This window comes from Sturnira hondurensis, unplaced genomic scaffold (genome assembly GCF_014824575.4).
Source record: "Sturnira hondurensis isolate 20B ecotype Veracruz unplaced genomic scaffold, ASM1482457v3 Scaffold0003801, whole genome shotgun sequence".
Lineage (NCBI taxonomy): Eukaryota > Metazoa > Chordata > Mammalia > Chiroptera > Phyllostomidae > Sturnira > Sturnira hondurensis.
Genome location: NW_028076432.1, coordinates 1,917,138 through 1,944,692, shown reverse-complemented (window position 1 = coordinate 1,944,692; position 27,555 = coordinate 1,917,138). Strand labels below are relative to the sequence as shown.

The 27,555-nt window shown below is 36.2% G+C and overlaps 1 protein-coding gene and 1 long non-coding RNA gene across 3 annotated transcripts in view; both read left to right on the top strand.

The window, feature by feature from the left end:
• The window catches only part of LOC118984717 (uncharacterized), a 114,290-nt gene extending 106,156 nt beyond the window's left edge, over window positions 1-8,134 (top strand). Inside the window, exon 2 of the long non-coding RNA XR_005065975.1 lies at window positions 8,011-8,134. This is a non-coding gene — a long non-coding RNA (uncharacterized LOC118984717). The remainder of the gene's footprint in view (window positions 1-8,010) is intronic.
• A 179-nt stretch (window positions 8,135-8,313) lies between these two features.
• The window catches only part of SYT1 (synaptotagmin 1), a 440,827-nt gene continuing 421,585 nt past the window's right edge, over window positions 8,314-27,555 (top strand). Inside the window, exon 1 of one of the 2 annotated variants that reach the window (XM_037042822.1) lies at window positions 8,314-8,353. The gene's annotated coding sequence lies outside the window, so the exon portion shown is untranslated. The remainder of the gene's footprint in view (window positions 8,354-27,555) is intronic. The other variant, XM_037042821.1, reaches the window with a different exon arrangement.

Sequence of the window (27,555 nt, the reverse complement as noted above, 5' to 3'; positions counted from 1 at the left end):
ATTAATGGTAAAAATGATGAAAAAAGGGCAAGTTGCTACTAGATACATTAAAAAGAATGGATAGGATTGTTCCGGATTACACAGAGAGGCAAGGAAGCAAAGATAACTTCATATGATGTTCACAACTAAAGTAACTATCATTTGCATTTTAGTACATTGTAAACCTCCAATAAACCTAATTACACGAGTAAATAAATGAACACACAACCAAATGATAAAGAGAGGGAACAGTGGGGTGGTGGTGGCAGGAGGGTGAGGAGGTACTTGTAGATATTTTTAAACTTAAAAAGGAAGTGCACAGATCCTTCCCTAAATTAAAACAAACCATCAGCACACTCTGCCTACTTCACATCCTATACTATCTTAGCAGTATTACAGAAGCAGGCCAATTTTATTAGGTTCACCGATCTTACAGCCACACACTAAGAAATACAATGGAATGTTACATAAATGAGTGTGAAACTGAAAGACTGATAGTTGAGGTTCAACTCTCATCTTAACTTTCACCACCAGTGTGACCTCGAGTTTTCTGATCTGTAAAATGGGGATGGTAGTATCATCCTCCTCAGAGGGGACTACAGATTTCATAAATGATCTACTGAACACTAGCCTTGGAAGGTACACTAGAAATATGAGGTTTGCAGATGGAAGACATCACTAGACAAGATCCAAAATTCACTAGTAGGAGATACTGATTATTTATCTCTTTGTATAAAACAGCTTGCTGAGTACAATGACTTCAGTCGGAAATAAGTATATTCTAACATGGTAGGTTTAGAAAAACATTTTCTTACCTTGAGGGGCCTAACATTCTAAGAGTGTTCAAAGTAAACATATTTTAATAATTTATATGTATATTTTTTAAATGTGAAAAAAGTAGCTTGATTTTGAAAAGTTTTACATATTCTAAAGTTTCTTCTGTATATCATAAGTAAGTGATTCAGTTATTAATTTGGCTTAATTTTAAACTTTATAAAATTTATAACTTCTTTTTTTAGTTCACAGTGCTTTTAGAAATATAAAATAATCCTAGGAACAAAAAATAAATATTCTAGTGTCCTTTTCTCCTATATAATTAATAGACAAAATGCTAGTGATTCTTCAGTAGCTTTAATCATTGTAAATTATGTGCTTTTACATCTGATATAAGAAACAGGTAAATGTTTAATTACCCAACTGAGATCAATACAATTGTCTTCTACTTATATTCTCATTGCCCAAATAAATACATAGATGTGTCATTTTAAAAAATAGGTAATTTATGTAGTTTAAAACAAAAGTTCATGGTCACTGTTACATGAACAAGCCATTTCAATACAGGATTCCTTTTTATATTGGGTTCTACCTGCTATTGTCTGAGTTTTCTCATATCTGGGTTTTTCTGACATGGGCAATGTAATATAAAAATGTAGGATGTGCTAAATATTTTGTTCAAGATAAGCTTATACCATAAAGTAAATATTAAAAATGTTTATAACTTACTACATTTATTTGTTTGTTGGTATATTCTTTTTTATCAAAGTGTATAATCCTTTCCTATAAAGGATAAACATTTTTATTGTGGCTTAACTTTAATCTTATTTATTATTTATTTACAAGAAAATGTGACAATATTTATCAGATACTAATACATTGCCATTCAACCAATGTCAGTATACTCTGATTTTATTATCATAGCTAATTTTTTATGATTTTATTGTATATTTATGAAAGTTTATATCCTTTAAAATTTCTTGCATTTTAAATATACTTCAAAATATTTACTATGCATATATTTGTTCATGTCTTTATTTTTGTATTTGTTTCTTCATCACTGGCATAGGCATTGTATGAATTTAGCAAATAGAGCATTTTCATTGAATTTTACAAAAACTTAAGGAACATAAAGACAAAGACTTTGTCTTGTTTTCCCCTGTAACCTCAGACCTATGAAAGTATCTGCTATGTAGTTGCTCAATAAATACATGTTGCTACAGAAGAAGAGAAGAAAGGAGAGACAGAAGTAGAGAAAAAGGGCAAGTCAAATTAGTGTGGAATTTCTGGCCCTCAAGTACCTAGAGGAAAGATAAGGAAATACAACATGTGCATAAACAAACTATGAATAACAGTTAGTTTAGTGATGTGATGTACACTGGAATACACCACAAATACATGTGCTTTCAGCATTTAAGAACAGGTACCTCTAGGCTATAGTGTTTTCAAATTTGAATTGGTGTTAACTTTAATTAGAAAATAATTATATCAACAATAGTAGCAACACAATATAGCCAACAGCACTATTAGAGAATTATTACATTCAGGTTTCTTGTTTTAGATGAGGGAATTGAGAATTATACCTAGGAAGTGCTGGAAAAAAAGTGATATAAACTTTTAGAACACTTTTAGAACACTGTCTAAAAGTGATATAAACTTTCTGGATTTGAACTCAGGCTGTCGGAAGACAGAACCCAGTGACAGCCAAACCATATATCTTTGAAAGTTCACTTCAATTCTTTACTATAAATGTCACTCAAAATAATTTTTATACTAGATTCCACTCATTTTCTCTTAAATTGGGTCTGTAGTAAAATAATATACATATATATGTATGTTTAAATATATTAAATAGTATAAATATTAATATATTTACTTTATTAAAAAGTATTGGAAGAGTATATTTAGAAACAAGCAACTAAAGAAACTAATGCCATAAAAGTACTTACTTTGGCTTTAGTGTCCCCAAATGCAATATATATGCTTATGTGCTTTGCCTAAATCTATGCTCTCTATCATTTGCACTTGCACTTCAGATCAGAATTCACATAAATTCTCACAGTGACTAACTGTTGTTAGTATAGCTTTTATCTGTTATCCAGTAATTAATATGCCAGTAACAATGGTCAATAGATACTATGCATAAAAATAGATTATGTGCATTATAATGGTCAGTAGGTTATTTGTATGATAGCAAGTTTTAGCAAATCTCTGGACTAGATGTCTTTCCTAACTATATTTATTTCATAAATAAGTCTAAACCTCTTTTGAATAATTTAAAATTAAACTCAAAAATAAATTTACAAAAGAAAAAAGAAATATATTCATTTGTCCTAACCAAGGAATAGAGAAGCTGAAGACAGTTGAACAAAAACAGGCTCTTAAAATTCACAGTGTATTTTATGCTGAGATTTTAGAAATGAAACAAAAATGGTGAAAGTAGAAGCTTTGTTTTGTGGATTAAATCAGACAAGGGAGTCAAGCTTTTCAAACTCACTTCTTCAATTCACAAAGAGAAATTGTGTGAAATTCCTACGGCTTTCATCACACAGTGACTGACTGTGGTAAAGGATTTCATCCTGACATGGCTTTAAAAATCCAAACTAATCTTATTCAAATAATAATACAACAACTTGATTTTCTGAGTATTTAATGACATGTTAGTATTATATTCTTAGAAGTAAAGGGCTGTGTTGGTACGACTTGGACCTTGCATTATAGCAAGAAGCTAGGAAGCCTATGATAGAAATGGCGCTTTTCACTCACTGGATAGAGAATCAAAAGATATGAACGTTAGAACGTGGGCAAGTGAGCTTTTATTGATGAATATTTTATCAAGGAAGGAATTATGGATGCCTTTTGAGAATCTGGTGAAGATGCATAAGTACATAAGTGCACACAATTCTACGTAATATTTGAGGGACTATGCGGACCTCTTGCAGCTACAGTTCCCACCAATAGGTAATGAAACCAAAAACTAGATAATTCCTAAAGGACCTTTTTATTCTGTGCTTCTAATACAATTTGGAAACATTTTGTCCTATATTATTCTTTCAACTGTGAAAAACATTTTTGAATGTTGCGAGTGAAAGTCTAGCTCTACTACTACTCCCCTCCTTTTTGCCTTTGCCTACTGCAAACGGGTTCTCCTCCTACAGATATCCTTCAGGGCTCCTTGGCACAAGAAGTGTTCTAATGTAATTACTCTTTAAATATTCATGTCTTGGTTAATTTGCTGTTATATCATCTGATTTGCTTATACATAAGGTCAAAAACCTTAGGTAATTCATCATAAACTAATCATTTATATTTTCTTTACCAAGGTTCACTGAATCTTTTAACCTGCATTGATTACTATAAAGTTAGTTTTCCACATTTGAGCAATACTCAAATTAGTCTTCTAAAAATTACGGAATAAAAATGAAGATACATAAATAAAAATGCATAAAGCATCATAAGCAAATAATTTTTGGTAGTATTTTCTTGGAAAACCATATCATAAGCACATCTGTCTAGATGACTTAAGCTGTTTGATATATTATAGCAATTTATACATAGCCCAATAATATTTATAGTACATATGTTCAGTGGAAGAAAACAATCAATGAAGTAGAAACATCTCACTCTGAGGAAACAGTACAATAAAGGTTCTTGCATATTTTTTGTTTATAAGCTTTTATGAATTTTATATATGTGCCATAAAAACAGTCTATTAATATTACAAAATTTGAAGTGCACACATTTGGTCTGGACATACTCCTATAAGTTCTCTGCCACCCAAAGTGCCCTGGGGAGTCCTGTGGCTGCATCCAACTCTGAATCGTAGTAACAAAAGGACTAGAATTTATGGAAACTATCAAGAGTCTTTGCTGACAAATGATTGGATTTGATTCTATAATGATTGAGTCCAAATTCTAAGAGAAGTACATTAGTTAGGACAAAATATATTTTGCATTCATCTTTTTTTATTTTTTTACACATTGGCGTTGCCCACATGGGGTTAGCTATGCCTTCTCCATAAGCTGCAACTCTAAATTCTGTTTTTCGTGACAAATCAGCAGGAACACATTTGATTGGTCTAGTATGCTATATTTTACCGTGCAAAATTGACCTCCCGTGAAAGTAACTTAGGGGACAGAATAACATTGAGTGATTGCTAGCATCCAGAAGACCACTTTTTAAATTATCTCTTCATTTATACTCTCAAGATGCACTTGTTGAGCTACTACTATTCTGTGCCAAATAATGTTCTAGTCCCTACTTAAGCATCGGCGAATCAAATGGAAAAAACTTTAGCTCTTAGAAGTGTTCGAACTAGGGAGAGGAGGAAACAACAAGCATAAAGATAGAACAATGATGAACGCTATGAAGAAAAGTGTGGTATACTTAGAAGTCAAATCAACTGTGACTAAACATCGGGGTCCAGAAAACTGATTTATAATTCAATATGATAACTTTTACTCCTAAGAAATAGGTAAAAAAAATTTTTTTTGAATCATGGTGAATGTCCCCACTCACCCTCAACCCCAATCCATCATTCAAAGAGTAACCAAAGGGACTGGGTCCTTCAGTGGCTTCCCATGGTTCTGTCACCTAGAACCCTCAGCAGTGATGAACTCGGCCTGCCTCCAGCCTTGATATGCCCATGTTTCTGCGTATTCACTGTATCACAACCACATGGACCATTGTTGTTGCTGTTTCTCAGACATATAAACCTCCTTCCTGCCTCAGGACTTCACACACACATTGTTCCACCTCAAATCTATCCCTTTACCCATCCCAGAACCCAACACACCTCCAAACCCTGCTAATTTGTCAATGTGATTTCTACACAGAAACCAGTTCTGGATTAGGGCTCCCGCTCTCGCTTTCCTAGCATCTTTATGTCGTTTTTGGAACTTTTACAATTTAAATTATATAGTTACATGTGTCCTTTGTATGTGTATTTATCTGTCTATCTGTCATTAGCTTGCAGGCTCCTTGGGGTGAAGCGAGAGGGTGCTGAGGTAGCTGCTGCTTTCCTCTGCAAATGAACTTGCAGTGTCTCGCACCCTGCCTGACACAAAATAAGCATTTAGAAAATTGTTTCAGAGAGAAACAATGAATTTACACTTAAAAAAATGTCTTCGGTTTGCACCACATGCTTTTATGTAACTCACGGCAAAGACGGTTCTGATGGGAGCTGGTAATAGCCTTTAAACCATGTGACTGAGCAAATGAGTCTAGTTGAATCTTGTGTTTTTCAATCTGTGTTACACACTGTTCCTGCCCCAGACTCTGCTGGACGTCTGCTGCCTGCTTGTGGGCTCATAGTCCCAATGACAGATGGTTTTTAATCTGCGCTATTTGGCTTCCAGAATGGGAGAATATTTCTCACTCATGTATTCTTTCCAACATGTAGAAAATGACTCTGGTTGGCTGTGCTTTCTCAGTAATCAAAGACTTTTTGGGACCTGTAGCCATGGGAAAATGTTTTAAATGCTTTCTGGCGGGAAAAGCCACATTATACATGGAATCATTGGGAAAAAAATCCAATTGTGAAAGGCCACAATTGTGTAAACCATTTAATAATTTCAGAACCTCGCTGTTTAATCACCTCAGGCCCCATACTCTGAAGGACACACACGCGTGCACTTAAGCACACGGCGTCAGTGATGTCTTCTTCTTTTCAAATGAGAAAACACAATTCTTCTCTAGGAGAGGAAGAATCCTTCTTCAGTGCCTAGCATATCCCAAATCTCCACTCTGGTACTTATCAATTTATAGTTTTCCATATTCCAGAATCAACATTTCATTTTGTTTCTATATCTGACTCCCCAACTCATATTTTCAGAAGCAAGAAACTATCTCTTTTTTGTCCATAAGAGCTAGCCAAAAAAAGGTCCATATAGACACTCAACTAATGTTCATTGACAGGATCACAGGTACTAAATGGTACTTGTGATGAAGACAGCCTGTGCCGAAGCCACCCACTCCATGTCTGTGTCAGGCCAAATGAAGCTCAGGAGCCACTTGGGGAACAATGACCTCTTATGTAGCACTTATTGCTTTAAACCAACAAGTATGGGTTTTTTGAAAACTAGTAAAACCTCAGACTTTCCTACGTGGATTTATGCTGTAATGATTCCAGTCCATTAGTTGGCAAATAGGACTCCTAAATAACTGCAGAAAAACTATAAAATTCTACTCAGAATATAATGAAGGCTGCAGGGGATTGTGTGTGCATTTATCTCGTGGTAGGAACGCTTGACTCCTCAGATCTCAGGGTGTTGCTATGTCAGCGCTCTCCAGAGACTGGAAACTGAATCTGTGAAAGGGCAGAATGGTCTGATTAGTGCAAGAGCCACAGGAAGATGCGGGGCCTCCATTCTTAATTGGGACTCTGAAATTCAGCTGATAACATAAATCCCCCTACTTATGTTTCCACATTTGTGAACAAATTATGCCACTGTGCTTAGAGTTTTGGGATTTTATGTTCTAAAATCATTATTTAAAACTGCAACTATGAGAAAGTAGGTTGCTCTATATTGAAGAGTAGATAAATGCAAAAAGGAGTGCATGAAAGAAAATGGAATTAAAGGAAGAAAGAAAGGAATGGGAAAAAGAGGAGAGAGGACGAAAGGACAGAAGAAGCAAGCAAGAGAGGGAACTATTACAATATTTGATAGAGCTCCTCCACAACTCAGGCCTTTTGTATGGGCCATATTTCCATGTCCTCAGGTAAATGTTTGGCAATACCTTTCCTTTTTATTGGCACTGTGGTGCCTGCTAAGAGATTCACAAGTCAAAATGCACTCAGTTAGCTGTTCAATAATTCTAAAAGATGGAAGAACATTGCCAGAGCAGGATAGCGTTTCAGTATCCTAACAAGGAGTCTTGTTAGCAAAACAAAGTGTGAATTGCTTAGAGATAATTCCCCATGGTGGGCAATTCCACCGGGTGCCTTCTGTGGCAGCACAGGCTATTTCTTCTCTGCAGACCAATGCCATTGAACAGGGTATGTCAGAAGAAATGTGAAAAACTCGCTGTTTTGAAACATTTTTCTTCTAGATTTTCCTTTATGTCAGCATGATTTGCATGTATTGATTATTAGCCTGGAGCATCCAGCACACCAGGAATTAAGGAGGCTGGAGCAGGATGTGAATAATGAACGGGCTGCATACGCAGAACTCTCCGTGCCCAGTTAGTAGGAAAGTCAAGTGCAGAAAGGATAGCAGACCAGCATTGTAATGGATTATTTCTTTCATTGTCTCTCAGGGGAAAACAGGAAAACGAGAACTAACAAGAATTTGAGTGACAAACACCTGGATTCAGATCAGAAGACTGTTCATTGGCCTATCACTGCGTTTCTGGAAATTGTGCCGCTGACCTTCTGATTAAGGTATTTGGAAAAGAAAATCGGAAACTTTGATAGGTTTTGTTGGTGATCATGCCCCCATCCTTAAACATATTTTATAATATGTGGAGTGGGGGAAGGATTTGTACAGAAGATTGTAGGTTTGTATCTCTTTAAAAGTGGTTTTATGATATTAAAATAAGTATCTTTTGCNTGGCCTATCACTGCGTTTCTGGAAATTGTGCCGCTGACCTTCTGATTAAGGTATTTGGAAAAGAAAACCAGCAACTTTGATAGGTTTTGTTGGTGATCATGCCCCCATCCTTAAACATATTTTATAATATGTGGAGTGGGGGAAGGATTTGTACAGAAGATTGTAGGTTTGTATCTCTTTAAAAGTGGTTTTATGATATTAAAATAAGTATCTTTTGCAATTATCACTAGTATTAATGCCCCTGAAGTGCTTGTTTAGTTGATGGTGCTCCGGCCATTTATGTAGCATTTTTGCTTTCTCCTACTTTCATTTTATACTTCATCACATCCAAAGCTGTCATGGTTCATTATCTGTAGATGGTCTTGAGCAGCCTTGCGTTCTAAAAGAATATGCCATGACACCTGCTGCTGTGCTTCTGTGCCCTGTTGTACAGATGCTATGAGGGTAAGGGGGTGGGGCTGCAGGCGGGGCTTGCCTCAGGCCAGTGTTTCTTTGCACCATACTATGTCTTACTCTCAAATATGCCTGCTTCAGCAATGAAGTGCATATATCACATTGTGACTATTACATATGTTAGAGTCCATAATTGGGGTTGTAAAGTGTCTGCTTGAGTGTCTTAACTAATGAATTTCCTCAAATTCAATTATCATTCTTAGACTCTCCATTAACCAATCAAATTGCTTCTTTGGTCTAAGTCATTTCTAACATACTTTCACTAGACATAAACAATATTCTATCAAGTAAATTGGAGGTTATTAAATTATCTCACTGATCATTATCTGGAGTCAAGTGGTATTGAAACTTTGGATTTCTAAAGAATTGCCTTTCATGTGATGCTCCTTGCGCAAGGAGAAATAGTGTCAGCCTGTGTCTTAAGGACTTTATTTCACTATTTGAATCTTAGGGGTTTTTTTTTTCCTGAGGAAGTTGGCTACAATCAGTCTCCAATGCTAAAATCGTTTAGATATAAAGCAACTATATAGCTATAAATTCACTAACTTATTAAATAAATCTGTCTAGTCAGCCTGTGTTATATTATAAGCTCTTCACCTTTTGGGAGTGGGCTCTAGAACCAACATTTTAAATTTGTGTATCAAGTGATTCCAATATACTTCAAGTTTAAGAGCCATTACTTTATGAGAGCAAAAGAACAGCTAAGAGGAAAACATTGTAAAATTGTAGACATACAATTGATATTAAACATAAAAATATTGACATTAAATTTGGATTTGGATTTTTCCTAGGTATTTTTATTTCTCTGGACTGTACAAAGCATTTTAGACTGTTTATTTTATTTCTGCTTTGATGTCAAATATTTTGAAATTAAAAATTCAACATAAGGATGTCAAGGATATGAATGTTTATTAAATTAAAAATATCCCAAAGTTGCCAAATAATAAAAATGATCTTTAGCATACTAAAACATATTACATTCATAGTTTTGTATACTTAATTATTATTTTCACATTTGCATCTTTAGTTTTAGGACAGTTTTCCAAGTAATAAGTCATGCTTTCCACATTAGATGTATCTATGAAGCACCACTTCTTTAAGAATGCCAACCTGTACTTGGTTTTCATGGAGACAGCTCCTGTGGGTATTGGTTTTTCAAGAGATAGTTTCCTGATACAAATAACTTAACCCTTTGGGGCTCATGATTTTCCATTCATTCTTAAATGAATAATTTCATACTATCTAATTGAATAAAATATTTTCTTTTAGCTTTATTTTTAGTGCATACAAGTTATACATTGTTTGCCAACTTAATATGGAAAATTCTAAAGGAAGTATACATTTAAGTGAGAGTCAAAGAACAAAGAACTGTCTTCTGAACTGTGAAAAGATGGAATGGTGTGATTACCTCTGTCACCAGATGAAAGCAGAAAGCAGCATTAGATCTAGTGGGAAAACTACAGAGAATGTAGAACTACAAGAGCTCATAAATTTAATTGCTTCCTACAAGGTAGACTTCACTGAGACAGGGGTCTAAAAAGGGAAAAAACAATAAAATTTTTAGGTTTTCAGGTACTTACTTTATGTTCTGAAATTAGTGAAGTAATTTAAATTGTTTTTCAAATCCATAAAAATTATCAATTACAAAGTCCTTGATTTTCAGCTAGTTTTAAAAATTGTACTCATAATATTGTATTATAAGGAACAAATACATAATTATTTGGACCCATAAAAATATTGGCCATTTTGTAATTGTAATCACCTTCTTCTCTAACTTTTTTCCTCCAAGTTTTATTTAGTCAGTGATCCTACTCTTCATGTTTATCTCGTTGATTATTACTGTTGTCAACCTTGCACTAAAATCAATCTGATCCACTTATTTTAAGTTTTTTAAGGCTTTCTATCTTCTTAAATGAAAAGGACAAGGTATGCATAAATTTACATATTAGATAAGGTTGAACTGCTTGTGAAATCTAATCCATATAGCTAGGCCTAAGTAATGGGGTAGTGGGAGTGGGAAGGGGGCGGGGGCTACACTGTGGCCATTACTGATTCAAATATCCACAGCCCAGGCCTCAAAAGACATCTTTTCTGCTCATGAGATTTTTCTTAATGACATTTTCCAGTGACTGAGGGTCCTATTCTGAGACGCATCAGAATAAATCTTGTTTCGTTGCTTGGCCTGTCTGGCAAAGCAACTCTGGTACAGATTAATTGGATTAACATTCCTAAATTCAAAAAGGCTTGTATGTATTTAGTCAAGATAAAGAAAACAATTATTGTGGTCATAGGGAGGAAATTATGTCACTGAAGATAGTGGCTATAAAGCACAAAATAGATGATAAGAAAAAATATAGAAACTAAAAGTTTATTTAGTGTTGATTGATTTTTTATTTGAATTTGTTTTTTCCAATTGTTAGGGACTTAAAGGATTTTTTATTTCCATACATTTACCCCTTTAAGTTTTATGCAGCTAAACATATATTGAACATATACCCAAAAGAATAATAAGGTTCACATGAACAAAGGAATAGAACTTGATATAATCCTACAGAGAAAGAGAGACAATGTAGAAAACTAGGTAAAATAAATAAAAGAGTGTTTTAAAAAAACAGTGTGAGGCAACACACTGCAACAGTGCCTGAGAATGTGAGGCAACAAAGGGATAGGTTGAGGGACGGAACATTGTTCCCATTGCTGTAGGAGTGAACTCTGGAAAGCCATCCCTTTTCCTAATATTGTAAAGTTCACATTGAGCTACTTGATATTTGGTCTAAACTCACTGTCTGCCTCTAGGTTAATCACTAATTACTAACTGGTTTCATATCAACAATTCTGGTGGACTAAGAAGAGGCACTCAAACCCCTCCCATTTGTGTGTGTATGTGTGTATATAACTATATATCTATCTCTATACCTATACCTATGTGTAGACATAGAAATAGCATTATAAATATTTCTACATATATATAGATCAGCAACAAATAAAAATGGAAAATATTCAAGGTTAAAAAAAAACCCTCAAAAGCAGAGGAGAAAGACTCAGAGATGATGTCATGACTGCACAGAAGAGGCCAGTCCCTAATCAAGTCTTTCATGGCTGAAGGACCTGAGTCAAATCAGGTTAGAGATCTGGAACTGAAAATCTCACATAAATTCAAGACCCTGGAAAAGCTGCTTCCTCCTTGATGAAGCACCAAGAACATTGTACCCACTGATCCAGGGAAATTACTAGAGCTTGTCTTTCTAGGAATCTAGGTGAAATGAAAAAAAAATAGCTCTACTGTAATAATTCAAAGTTCTAGACCTTGGCAAATAGCAGTGTGGGGCTTAAATTTATGCTATCCACAGTACATGAATCCCCCAAAACCAATGGAAACCTACCATTCTTGCAGAAACATGTCTTAGCCAGGGCACACAGGACCCTTGAAGAAAAAAAGAAAAGTCTGAAAATGAATTTTCAGTTAAATAATGAAAAACTCCCACATGAGAATTACCTAACATAATAAAGAGTAAGCAAGCAGGATGATTAAGATCCTAAAGTTATGAGATAGATTAGCAATATGGAAAAAGTATAAACTAACCACATTTAATTTAATCATTAAGAAAAAAAGGCATGCAAACCAATAATAAGACACTATGAAAACAGATTATCATATTAGATGAAAAAGAATCAAATAATAATCTCAGAAAAAATGTAGTACACCCATTTAAGAATTCAATAAAACTTTCAGGATGAAAGGAGAAATAGCCTCAGAGAATATCGATGGAGTGTAAGTTACACGTATAGAAACTGTGTAGAATGAGCACAGAGTGTTACGAGATAGAAAATGTAAGCAACGTGTAAGAATAAAATGAGAAATTACACCAAATGTCTACTAAGAATTCCAGATGGGTAGAATTAAAAGATAATAGCCGGAAATGTTCTATATTTAAAGAAAGGTGTGAGTACCATATAGAAAAGGTGTGAGTACCATATAGAAAAGGAGTGAGTACCACAAACCAGCCAACTAAAACAAGCTAGGATATATAGACATAACAAAGCCACAGATCTCCAAAAGTGATGCAAAGGTCTTAGTAACCAGAGGCAACAGATAACATTTTATATAAAGAAACAAGTAAACAGACATTTTGTCCCCTAAAATTGACAAGATAACAAATGGAAAAAAATAATTTCAGGTGTTGGAAGAAAATAACTAGCGAACTCAAGTCCCATACTTACATAAGCAACTTTTTCAAGAGTGAGAGTAAAATAAATGCATTTTCTTTTTCAGAAATGACAAAGGAAGTTCAGCACTCAAAAATAATTTTGAGCAACAAAATATATGTTCTCAGGGGTTCCATGAAACCCTGGTTGTAAATGTTTTTCAGCCTTGGAAACTTGGTTATTCTAGGATTCATCAAACTAAAAATACATTATCATCAATAGAGGGTTGTTGAAGACCAAATTGATTGCTGACATATCTTTATATATCAAATGTTTGAAATTTCCAAGGCGTCAGAGCGACACCCGTTGACAGTTAGAAGAATGGCCTGAAGGAGAAACTGCACTGTCCTGATCTTTTACCTACTCAGTTCCATGCGTTTTATTAGCTGTAACGTTGCCGTTCTTCTGAACAGCAGCTTCAAATAGGAAATCTTTCTTTTCTCCCAAGATCGTCCTCCTCGTTCTTGAGCTTTCAGTGAGAAGACGTAGCCTACTGCATTTCAGAATGCATGTCCAGACATCTAGATATGTGGAACATGTAAATGCCTATCATGCTCAAATACTCTGGAATAATGTGAAAATGGATAAATAATGTAGTGGCCAAACCTTTGTACTATTTGGGTGCCATGCACACTTAGGAGATAGAGAATAGCTAAAGATACAGGAAAAGGAAAAAGTTGTTGGGGTGATTGGAGTAAGTTCTTGCCAGACAGCTTAGGATCATTAACAACTTCTCAATACTGAGAAGTGATTCTGGGCAGAGCAGAAAGGCACTAGAAAGTGCTAATATAGGGACAGACCTACCGATTACTGAGTGCCTTAGTAAGACTGTGCTTTTACACCGGAGAGAAACTTAATAGCTGCTAGAGATGGACCAATGACTAAGAAAATGGTTCCCTGTCAAGATGGCAGTTGAGTATGGAGAATAACCAGATTAACTTTGGGGGTTTAGTTGTTGTTTGATATAGAAGGAGGATTAATATTGGCATTCGAGAAAGCACTCATCTAGGGACAGAATAGAGTTCCTTGCTTCCCATCTCTTACAAACTCCCTCCATATGAACAGGCACATCCTAGGTAGACAGCATGGTCATGAACTCTATGTTAGGACTTATAATTATAAACATATTGGAGGGTTTTATCTATGTTATTTATTTCTGTTGTTTATAAGTATAAGTGGATTCCATTTTATAATTGAGACTCTTGAATGAAATTTTATAAACTGATTTAAGGTCAGCATGCTTCAGGTTTATTTTGGATACAAAAACATCTCCTTATAGAATCTACTGAAATCAATAAAGGGGATAATTTCAAAAAGTATTCATCCAGTGAAAATTATCAGGAGTTAGAAAATTTACATTTACTGTTGTTATTTACCAACATCCTTGTCCTTTTCTTTATAGAAGCACTTTGGAGGTGGGAGAAAAATTAAAAGAAAACAAAAGGAAGAAAAATTATATACAACTTTAAAATTATATTTACTTTTTTCTGTTTTTCATGTAGCATAGTATACAATGGTTATCTACTCTGCTCTGAGGCCTTTATGTTGTGAACAGGCAGGGTGGTGTTTTCCCACTAGTTTCTTTCATATAGGCAAGAGCTTTCAAACCAAAAATCTAAGGTTTTTTTTTTAAGTGAAAGAAATATTAATCTCTGGTGAATAGCGAAGATGATTTATGTGCATATACCTACCTGATTATATTTTCAAAATCTCTGTTCAGCATAAAGTTAAATTTATATTACTTTCAGTCATTATTTACAGTTTTTTTGTACATGTCTAACACTCCATTTAGTTTTAGATCTTTAATACCTTACATATAACAGTTTAAATAAATCTATTGTTTTCCAAAAACACTGTTTTTAGTTGGTACTTTTACTTCTTCATTTAATGAAAGAGAAATAATTTCTTCCATGGTTACAATAATTTTTACAAAGTTAAATAACATAATGCAATGACTGGAAATTGCTTTATTATTTAGGAGGTAAAAGCTATATATTAATAATTATATCTGTAGGGTAAAGGTTATTTGGTTTCTTATACTAACAACTCCTGTTTCTATGTAATAATATACAGATTACTTCTAACAGGGAAATAATTATTCTTCCACATTAAAAAAAACCTTTCACTCATGCCCTGAAACTACATTTTTAGCTTCTGGAATATAAATTATCCATTTGTTCCACATGGACAGTGAAATTTAGTTCATGAAACAGAATATATATGTGTTTATATGTCTCTGTAATAGGAATTTGGACTGAGATAAGTAGTTTTCCATATATACGTGGAGGATTAGATATATACATATTTTCTCTTTCCAAAAATGCTATCAGTGTTGTCAGTCTCTGAATATAAGTGGGAAACTGCATCCGTGTTTCTGATATTTTTTGTTAAAACATAGTCACAATGCCAAATGGAGAAATACTAAAATTTTGTGAAGCATGACCATGAAATAACCAAACTCCCTTTTAAAAAAAGCTCATATACTGAACTTATATCCAATAAGTGTTGCCCTTCACTGTGCTCACCTTGGATTTTCAGAAGTGCTGCCATTGTTCAAAATATTTTAACACTTTTGGGAACTGTCTTTAGAGCCAGTTTATATACCAGAGAGCATTTCTCAACAAACACCGGGAAGACTCTGCATGGTTCTGACCAGTGAAAATGTGAAGGTAGCTTTTACTGGGGAAACAGATAACGAAGAAGATATACATGTAAAATATATAACATCTTAGTGATATGCTGAGAAGGAAATAAGACTTTAATGTGGACTTAGGGGTGAGAGCTATGTAGGTTCTTCAGAGGTGGCTTTCTTAAGAAGCTATGTTATGTAAAACCCTAAGGAATGTGGAGGATAGGGTCTTTTATAAATTTTTTACTTTAATTGTAAAATTAAGAAATTGTAAAATTAAAAATTGTAAATTTTTACTTTAATTGTTTGAGTACAGTTTTCTACCTTTTATCCCCATCCCAGGCCACCCCCTGAGCCCTCCCTACCTCCCTCCTGTTTCTACCTCCCCCCTTGTTATTGTCCATGTGTCCTTTACACTTGTTCCTGCAAACCCTTTACCCTTTTCCCCTGAAATTCCCTCCCCTCTCTCCTCTGGTCACTGTCAGCCTGCTGTCAATTTCAGTGTCTTTGGTTACATTTTGTTCATTTGTTTTGTTGATTACGTTCCTGTTAAAGGTGAGATCATACGGTATTTGTCTTTTACCACCTGTCTTCTGTCGATTAGCATAATGCTTTCCAGTTCCATCCATGCTGTCACAAAGGGTAGGAGCTCCTTTCTTTCTGCTGCATAGAATTCCATTGTGTAAATGTACCATAGATTTTTAATCCATTCATCTACTGATAGGCACCTAGGTTGCTTCTTGCACTTGGCTATTGTAAATTGTGCTGCTATGAACATTGGGGTACATAGGTTCTTTTGGATTGGTGTTTCTGGGTTCTTAGGATATAATCCTAGCAGTGGAACTGCTGGGTCAAAAGGCAGATCCATTTTTAGTTTTGTGAGGAAATTCCATTCTGTTTTCCATGGTGATTGTACCAGTCTGCAATCCCACCAACAGTGCACTAAGGTCCCCTCTTCTCCACAACCTCTCCAACAGTTGTTGTTTGTCGCTTTGCTTATGATGGACATTCTGACTGTTGAGAGGTAGTATCTCATTGTGGCTTTAATTTGCATCTCTCTGATAGCTAGAGATACTGAGCATCCTTTCATATGTCTCTGGATCCTCTATATGTCCTCCTTGGAGAAGTGTCTGTTCTAGTCCTTTGCCCATTTTTTTATTGGGTTGCTTGTCCTCCTGGAGTGAAGTCATGTGAGTTCTTTATATATTTTGAAGATCAAACCCTTGTCTGAGGTATTATTGGCTAAAAAGCTTCTGCACAGCTAAAGAAAACAGTATTAAAATAAGAAGGATTGGGTTTTAACAGTGCCTCCTGAAAAAGAGGAGGGAGAAAGAAGCAGCAGACACCGTAACCAGGAGGCCAGTGATCAGTGAGAAAGGGGGAGTGCTTGGAGATAAAGATGACTAGTGAGGTGGCAAACAGACCATTCAGGGCCTTAAGGGCAATGGTAAGGAGTTTAGGTTTTCTACTAGTGGAGTAGAAAGCCACTGGAGGATTTTCAATAGGGGAAATGCCATAAAATGATTGGCATAAAAATTGACTCCAGTTTCTGTGGAGGAGATATATTTAGGTGTCAAAAGAACAGACAAAGAGACCAGGAGAGAGTTAGTAGAGCAATGAGGGAAGGCTACTAGGTTTGATGAGGTTCAAAGAGGTATAATGACGAGAAGTAAAGAGACTTGAGACTTGTAAGTACAACCTGTATGACCTGTCAATGGATCAGTCATGGGGAATAAGCAAAAAAAAAAAAAATCAAGAGTTATCCTAGGTTTTGCCTTAACTTGGTAAAGCCAGGTACTGTGTTATGGAAGAGTCAGGCAGGAATAGGTAAAGGAGGAAAAACCAAGTTTTGTTTTCTGCATAGTAGGTTTGAGATTTTCACTGGACTCCTAGAAGATGTCAGATGGGCAATTAGATATAAGAGGCTGGACCCCACCTTACTAAAGATTCCTTAAATATTGGTGACATGTGTTATGTTACTTTGTTACATCTATAGTTAGTAAGTCTAACTTTGCAGAGTACCGGGCTTAATTCCCCAGATAATTGATACAGAAAACCTGAGCCAGACTCTGTGGGGGTCTCTCGAGCTGCCCCACAGGTTGGCGGTGTCGCTGCAGTTGTCCAGCCCCACATCCTCATGTCCCCATGTGGCACTTGAGAAAGCAGGGTGCCTGAGAGGAGCATGTGTAACAGAAAAGGGCTTTTTCTTTTTAAATTAGCTCTCTCTTTGGAGAAGAAAGCAAAATCTTTTCCAGAAAATTACTAACAGACGTCTCCAACGTGTTCTTGTCCAAAGCAGTCTCAAACACTCATCCATTTACCATCCTTTACAAAAGGAAACAGTATTATCCAAATTTGAGAAGATAAGTATGACTCATTGCTTATGGCTGAGATTCCGTCACTGGTGAAAAGGCTTGGGCGTATTGGGAAGCTGGCCATCTGTGTCTGCTACAGGGGGCATTGGCTTTTGGATGGCATTTAAAATCAGGACAGGAGGATCCCCCAAATATATCTACTGTACACTCAAAACATGTTCACTGTCTGTCTATAATGCCCATTTTATATGGCCACTGAAAGAACAAAGACTTATAGTCACCTAGTCCAGAGGATCACCTATAAGTTGCTCGCTCCTAGAAGTAAGAGAAAACCATAACCCAACATCTTAAGTTGCCAGTAAAGAGGATTTTCTCTCTCTATGTATATATTTCTCTGTTTCTCTCCTTCTCTCCTTGATTTCTGGTAACTTCATGTTTTTAAGGTGGCTAAGGGAAGGACCCAGCCTAGAATATCATAATCTGAAATAAATTTATTGTGCACTTAAATTCAGCAGATCTGTATAACTGTCATTTTATCTTTAGAAGCCACAGGTTTTTTGTCTTCAAAATGCCTCAGGGCGTTCACCCTTGCTGTGCATTCTGCTTGGAATTCCCTTCTCTTAGATCTTCACAGGGTCACCCAGATCTTTTTGGTCGGGTCTCCCCTTAAATATCATTTTCTTGGAGCTGCTTACCTTGACCACTTTACTTGGAGTAGCCACACCTTTATCAAGTCACTCCTTATTTTATAACTTATTTAAATTACTGCTTTTGATGCATAGAAGTTATCACTGACTAAAAATTGTATGTATTTTTGCTTAGACCTACACATTGTGTCATTCCCACTCTCATTTAGCTCACGGACTTCTGTGTTCTTCTCATGAGCTCCCAGCACCCATGATAGCTTATACTATGTAGTAGGTAGTCAATACTCATGTACTCTTCCATAAATAAGGAGACTTTGAAAGAACAGGTCTGTGCCATTTATCAGAATATTTCTGGCACTTAAATTATGTGATTACTGGTATCTTTTTTAATGATGTTTGTTGGAATTTTTTCTGATTGGGAAAGTAAATTACATGTAGAAATCATTCCTATATCATTATTTCAGACTCAGCTGTCCTCCTTTAGGGAACCTTTTCCTTTAGAATCCACATTTTCTGCTTCAAAATATAGAATAAGTAATAAAACTACATGACTATGCTTTTCTGGCCAAAGTAATTGGTCTAAAGATGGGCACTGAATGCAAGCCAACCCTGTTATGAAACTTTTGTCATGTGGTTATCATGAGTGCATGTGCACATGTATTTTTATATTTATGGGCTCTTAGCCAATGTCTTCCGCTGCCTCTTAATTTAGAAATAGAGTGACAGGACAATGGCCTGCAGTTTTATACTGTGTTTTTGTAACTGAGATTCATCATTTGCCTGTGAACCAAAATATAAATACAGATCTTTCTTGTGAAAAATGTATTCCTGGGCTGATGGGTCTAAAGGATAAAAGTTGGAATCTGAACAGGAAATGTAGCTAACATCACAAGGATTCTAATTGGTCCCTCAATTTGCCTGGCTACAAAACACTCTTTTTATATTTGTTAATTCCAATATAAATTCCTTATTGAAAGGAATAAGAAATTCCTTTGAATAAGGAATAAATTCCTTATTCAAAATAATTACAATTATAGAATATATACATCATTTGCCTATTGACCATATTAAGGAAAGAATAGTTGATTAAGCTATTTCAGATGCATTTGCTAAGTGACAGGAACTGAATTAGATATTAGAGTTTCTCAGAGGAATAAAACATGATGAGTACATCTGAGCGTTCTGAAGTCCAGCTGAAGACTGTAGGTAGTGTGTGGGATGAAATAAACAGAAAAGGGGGACTAGGAGTACCTTGGATAAATTCGATGCAGAGAAAGATTTCTGAGAAAGAAAACAAGAGTTCAGAAGTAAACACATCTGATCCATGGACAGTGCTGGAAAGCTAATGACATCAGTAAGAAACAGAGAGATTAAATCGGCCTGCAAGTAGGAAAGTGAGGACAGTATGTGTGGATAGACAGACCTGTTAAAGAATCTGAAATGGAACAATAAGAAATAATACAAGGAGAACTTAGAGAATTCATGGGAGAATAGAAGAAGCTAAATTCCAGAAAGTAAGTTTCTGAGTTTGTGCACCTTTAGTAGAAGGGTCATAGTATTTGAATGTGAGCTTGCATATGGGACTGTGTTAGGTGGCCTGTGATGTTGCCATGTGTGGGAAATCTCTGTGAATATTAACTATTTGTTTTGTGAAAATCTCCCCTATGCCAAGTAACACAGCAGAAGCAAATAAGAGAGAGAGGCCTGTGTGCTCAAAAAAGGTTGTAATTTCTGATGGGAAGAGAAGTAAATAAGCAATGTGATAAAATGTATTTGCTACAGCTCTCCTACTTTTGCAATTTTTTCTAGTTTTAAAAACTAAGCTCAGCCACCCACTGGCATTTAAATCATGGCTGTCTAGTTTACACTGTCCTTCCATTCAGCTACTTTGTTCTCTTTGCTCTATTGTAGGGAAAACAATGGGAGTTGATATCTGCATGTGTTTTTAAGTACAAATTCTTATCTGTGTCTGCCATATCACACTGTATTGTGAGAAGTCCAAAATTTAGTTTCTTTCTTCAAATTAATTATCTGGTACTTTTCCTACAACAGTGTATCTCCTATTGGCATGTCAGATCTCATTGTGTTCACATATCTTTTGTGTGTGTCTCCTCGATAACAGTGACTGGTGTGAGAGCTTATCTGCTTTTGACTCTGAAAATGTACTAAAGAAGAAAAATACAAAGTAGCAGCCCCACGCACTAGTTATTCAAGCATCCATTGAGCTTCTGTGTCAATATTAGGAGAGTAGGGCGTGCAGCTGCAACTCAGCCTAAATGGTATCAAAGACAAATACCAGTGGGAAGAGATAGCACTTCTTTGACAAATACATAAGGAACAAGTTGTTGAAACAAAATAAGCTTTGCTTTATGTTTAAGATACAATAATTTCATGAATTGGCTCATTGTATTTTATTACTCTTTTTTTTTTTTTACTTGGGAGCAGTACCACTCTTTTTCTTGTCTAACAATTTATAAGTAAAAACAGCATGAAAATTAGGAGAGATTTTACTCTTTACGTTTGTTTTAGCTCCCTTTACTCCATTTGAATAGAGATATTTGAGAGAAAACAAAATATTAAAGAAATCTCAATAAATTATGTAGTTCTTACCTCATTTTGGCAGATTTTAAATTTGTAAAGCCTTCTAAAAAGGGAAACTTACAATATATGTTATAGAAACTCTTTCATATATCTAACACAAATTTTTTATATTCTGTATTAACCATGAGATTTTTTTCCTTAGGAAATTTATAATAGACTATTCAGCATATAGTCAATGCCCAAAACATTACAAGTAATTGATAAAGACATTTAAAAATCATAGGCCCCTACCCTGGCCAGTATGGCTCAGTTGGTTGGAGTGTTGAGAGTTGTATGTAAGCACAGACTTTATTTATAGATATTTTGAACTCATGCTAAATTGTTCTGTGGATAAGTATGTTTGTGGCCGAGATAATCTAGTTCTGTATTTGATTTGTGTAGATTACTGTTTCAGAAAATAAGCTGATAATTTTGTAGAGACCATCATGACATAAAGAACCATTATTTCCTGGAACCTTTATTTTGGGGCCTCAAAAGACTGGAGACCCTGTGAAAACTGAGGGTCTGGCTATTGTTCATGTTATTACCCTTTTCCATCTCAGAGTCACTCTGGTAGCCAGGAATATTCATTCATAGGGGGAAAAAGGTGGGGGGTGGCATATAGCTCCTTCTTAAACTATTCCCTGAAAGCCACAAGCAACAAAAGCCACCTGGAAGTCACCTTGGAAGAATGGAATATTGATGAGTTTGGGAAATTGTTATGCCTAAACTTGAATTCTGTCCCTACCAGCAACCTGTGTGGGATGTGGGCAAGGTGAATGACCTCTTCAGCATTTTGGCTAATTTAAAGGGGTTCTCCCAGCATCACCTCAAAAATAGAAAGTGATGGTAGATTTGTTTTTCCAAACTATTTTGACTTCTAATGTATCGGTGTCATGAGGTTCTATTGAGATATAATTTAAAATAGTGCTTGTTAAAAAACAGTGGATAGTTACCTGCTAATAAGTCATGTAATCAAACTAGTTGTTTGTGATTGGCATTTTTAAATGGAATAGAATAGAATTAAATTTTTAAAAACACAAAATTAAGAGAGGATTAGTATTGCTTTGTGAAACTTTTGTTTGCATTGTGTATACTTATGTTACTGATGTCATTACATTAAGTAAACTAGCTAAATTCCTATATAAGTGTTATATAGAAATTCACAATGTCCCTTCATTTGGCACTTGTGGTGAGACCAAAGCAAACTTATTTGGTTTATTTTTAAGAGCTGCTTTTAGACATCTTTCCTCAAAATTCATATGCTAAGGGGCATTCCAGCCAAGGTGGAGGCATAGGCAGAAGCACTTCGCCTTCTCACACAACCCAAAGGAGGACAACAATTAATTTAAAAACAAAGAACAACCAGAACTGCCAGAAAATCATTTGCATGGAAGTCTGACAACCAAGAAGTTAAAGAAACATTCATCCAGGCTGGTAGCAGGGGCAGAGATGGGCAGCCGGGCAGAGATGATACATGGCAAGGCAGCAGCTGGCCGGCCACACAGGCAATTCCGCTTTCTCATGCACATAAGCTGGGAGGTACAACAGGGGAGTGAGACAGACCATGAAACCAGGGTTTCATGGAAAATAAAGACTTCAGGAAAATAAAGACTCAAAATCCCTGGCTATAAAAAAATCTGTGGGGATTGCTGTGGTGAGGAAAACTCCCAGCCTCACAGGAGAGTTTGCAGTCTGCTTGTGGGAAGCGAGGAAAATGACAAAGTGGGACAAGAGTGGAGCAAGAGGCTTTCTTCTCTTTCTGACCACTTCCCCACAGCCAGTGCCACATCACAGCAGAGGGGTTGCCCCACCCTAGCGAATACCTAAGGCTCCACCCCTAACCTTGTAATAGGTGCACCAAAACATAGAAATATGGCCCAAATAAAAGAACATATCAAAACTCCAGAAAAAGAAATAAGCAATGAAGAGATAGACAACCTATCTGATGCAGAGCTCAAAACACTGGTAATCACGGTGCTCACAGAACTGATTGAGTTGGGTCACAAAATGAAGGAAGACATAAAGGCTACACAAAGTGAAATAAAGGAAAATATACAGGGAAGCAACAGTGAAAGGAAGGAAATCAGGACTCAAATCAATGATTCAGAACAAAAGTAAGAAAGAAGCATCCAACCAGAACAAAATGAAGAAACAAAAATTCAGAAAAATAAGAGGCTTAGGGACCTATGGGACAAATGTTATAAGCATTCCAATATCTGAATCATGGAGTGCTGGAAGGAGAAGAGGAAGAGCAAGATATTGAAAATGTATTTGAACAAGTAATGAAGGAAAAATTCCCCAATCTGGCAAAGGAAATAGAATTCCAGGAAGTCCAGGAGGCTCAGAGAGTCCCAAAGGAGTTGGACCCAAGGAGGAACACACCAAGGCTTATCATAATCAAGTTACCAAGAGTAAAGACAGGAAGAGAATATTTCTTTCTAATTTATTTATTTTAATTGTTATTCAAGTACAGTTTTCTGTCTTTTATTCCCATCCCAGCCCACCCCCTCAGTGTTCCCCACCTCCCTCCCATTTCTACCCCTCTTAGTTTTTGTCCATGTGTCCTTTATACTTGTTCCTGTAAACCCTTCCCCTTTTCCCCTGAAATTCCCTCCCCTCTCCCCTCTGGTCACTCACAGCCTGTTCTCTATTTTAGTGTCTTTGGTTATATTTTGCTTGCTTGTTTGTTTTGTTGTTTAGGTTCCTGTTAAAGGTAAGATCATATGGTATTTGCCTTTCACAGCCTGGCTTATTTCACTCAGTATAATGCTTTCCAGTTCCATCCATGCTGTTGCAAATGGTAGGAGCTCCTTCTTTCTTTCTGCTGCATAGAATTCCATCGTGTAAATGTATTTTTTGATCCAACATTGAAACAGCAGAAGCAGAAATCAAGAAAAAAATCCCATTTGATATAGCAAAGAGAAAAATAAAATACCTAGGAATAAACCTAACCAAGGAGATAGAAGACCTATATGCAGAAAACTACACAACATTGAAGAAAGAAATTAAGGAAGACACAAACAGATGCAAACATATACCATGTTCATGGATTGGAAGAATTAACGTCATCAAAATGTCCATACTACCCAAAGCAATTTACATACTCAATGCAATACCTATTAAAGTACCAACAGCATATTTCATAGACATAGGAGAGAATCTTAAAAGCAGTAAGAGAAAAGGAGAGAGCTACCTGCAAAGGAGTTCCCATAAGACTAGTAGCTGATTTCTCAAAAGAAACCTTAAAGGCAAGAAGGGGCTGGAAAGAAGTATTTGAAGTCAGGAAAGGATATACATCCAAGATTACTCTGTCCAGCAGAGATATCATTTAGGATGGAAGGGCAGATAAAGTACTTCCCAGTTAGGTCAAGTTAAAAAAGTTCATCATCACCAAGCTCTTAGTATATGAAATGTTAAAGGGACTTATCTAAGAAAAAGAAGATAAAAAATATGAACAGTAAAATGACAAACTCACAACTATCAACAAATTAACCTAAAAGAAAAGAAAAATAATGAAAACAGAAACTAAGCAAACAAGTAGAGCAGTAACAGAATAAGAGGAATGGAGATCACATAGAGGATTTCAGTGCAGAGGGGGAAGGGAGGAATAGGGAGGAAAAGGTACAAGGCAGAAGAAGCATAGTTAGTAGGCATAAAATAGATGGGGAGAGATAAAGAGGAAACAGAGGACTCAAAGAACTTGTATGTACAACCCATGGACATGAACTAAGGGGGTGGGGGGAATTCTGGAGGGTGGAAGGGTTTGGTGCAGGGCAGATAGGGAGAAAGGGGAGAAAAACATTGGGAAAATTGTAATAGTATTATCAATAAAATATACTTTAAAAAATGTATACCCTAAAGCTACTGCAGAGAGAATTTTCTATTCATTTCCTCTACACACTTTGATGTTTGTTCTCTGACATTTTTTGTGAGGATCAAGATGGCTACTTTATGCAAATAAAATCCTTGTGGTTCAACCCACAACTTATTGATTCTGATAGCTCTGTATCTAATGACTCAAAGCCTGTATTCTGTTTCTCTGTTATCTCCAACAGATTGTGAAACTGCCAGGCTTAAACTATCCTGAAGCCCAATCTCTGAAAGGACTCATAATCGTAGGAAAAATACATTCCTTATCAGAACAAGCAGATATGCTCAAAATATTGACTGAGCTGCGTAATCGTTTGTGCAGAATGCTGTGAGGCAGTACAGTAGTGTGCCAATACTTGTCTTTTTATTGTCTGTGAGTTTGGTATTTTCCCTTCAGAATAATTACTTTCCACATTCTTCTTGAAAGCAGGTTGATGTATCAAATCAGCCATCCTTGAGTATGTGAGGCCTCTGACACTGGGTCTTGTGCTGGTTTACATATTGTTCACTGATGTAGGTGCCCAGTCAGAAACCCAGCCATTCTACTGGGACCCATTTTTCTTTTTCTAAGAGCAGTTGCACATCCATAACACCCAGCTTCTAGGAAAGAAAAACTTTCAAAATAAACAGAATATGTTTATTTATTGTAAACCAATTTTTTAAAAAAGAAACAATTTAAAGAGCATATATGTTGAACAATATGAAATTGCTATTTGAGTCCTTTGACCTAGACAGGTGGCAGTTTCATATAGTTCAGTTTATTACTGCTTTTGAAGATGATATCCTATACGTAGTGCACATTTCTTTTCAAGTACCCAGACTACCTGAGTTCAGCCAGGATTACATGTGATCTAACGCTTTTCTTCATTCTTGTATTTAACAAATATTTCCTTAGTTCCTCCTTTGTTCAGAGCACCAGGCATGTAGAAAAGGCAAAGGTAAAGCAAAAGACACCTAAGAATCATGTAATGCTTTTTTCTGATTGATAGTACGCTGGTGGAAAAAAAACAAAGTTAAATGCATCTTTTCACTTACAAAGTGACATTAAACTTGATAACCTATTAAATTGTTTTTTTTAATGTTGCCTCAGTTTGGTATTACCATCATCAAATTTCTTCCTGTGTTTTCCTTATGTGTACTTCCTCCTGCATAGATACTCTACAATCAACCTGCTGATGCAGTTTAGTCTCTCCCAACTATTGATCCCCAATCCCTAATATTGGTGACCTACTCACAGAGTGCAACCTTACCCAACGTCTCCCTGTGTCTTGAAGCATTGACGAAGCACCACACTAACTTTTTAACACTTTAATTCCACCAGGTACAATCTGTAAGATAATGTAGTTGTCTATGTGTTACTGTTTCTTCATGTTTGAGGAGGGAATCGAGTGGATGTCTATGTACTTTGTCGCTTCATTAGGTCATCGCTGAATGGCCTCTCTGCGGCTACTTCTAGCTCTTTCACATTTACTTTAGGAGTTGCATCATTCTGTTTCGTTTTGTTTGTAGGAAGTCCTATTTCCTATGGTTGGTATTTTTGAAACTAATGCTTCCAACCATCAGTATCCAGTGCTGCAGGCTCCTGTTTTCTTCAGAGAGCCCTCATTCTGTTTTCCAGCGGACCGTCCCACCTCAGCTGTGGGCCGATGCTGCCCAGACTGCACACTGAGCACATCAGGGCAAGGCAATTAAGCCAGTGATTCTCAGCCTCAGCCTCTCATGGGAACCAGCAGAGAAGAAATCCTAATGCCTGGGTTCTGCTCCTGAGATTCTGATTTATTGGGTCTTAACCAAAGTCTGGGTGTAAAGATTTTGAACTCCGCCACAGTGACTCTTATGCACAGTGAGGTCTGGGAACCACTGATGGAACTCTTAACAAGATTTCCCAGGCCTAGAGCTGTGTGTCTTTGGTCTCAGAGGAGCCGGACCCAACATTGGGATAGGCTAAACGCTAATGTCTGTATCCACTATAGCAACCCATTAAGGTGATTAGCTGGCTACTATTTATAACATTCTTGCCATTTGCCCTAAATTCATCAGAGTGGAATTCAGATCTCGGCATGGGTGAGAAATAATAGCCATAACAGCCCTTGAGACACTTTTTGGCATGCCAGGCAAGATTATTCTACTCACCCAATGGTTTGGGCGGCTTTATCCTAAAAGTAATAATTCAGATCTGTGTGAAGATGTAACCCCCAGAGCAGTTGCATAAGCAGGAGCCCTCTCAGGGGCTTTCGTTCAGAGCAGCAAAGAAATTGTATTACAGAAGCACTTCTCCCACATACCTTAGAGCATCCATGCAGTCAGTATTAGCATGAAGCTTTGTAAGAGTGAATAACAGAGATTAATTTCTCTTAAACATCTCTATCTATTGATTCTCCAAAGTAGATTAGGCTGGGAAAGGCTAATGCAGTATTTTACTCAATCACCTTTGACTCTGGGCATAATTCCTGCATTTGCTGCTGAGGTTCACCAGAAAGAAGAAAAGAAATTAAGTAAGAAGTAGCCCTAAACATGTAACCAGTCCCCAAATTAAGTGCCATTTGAAT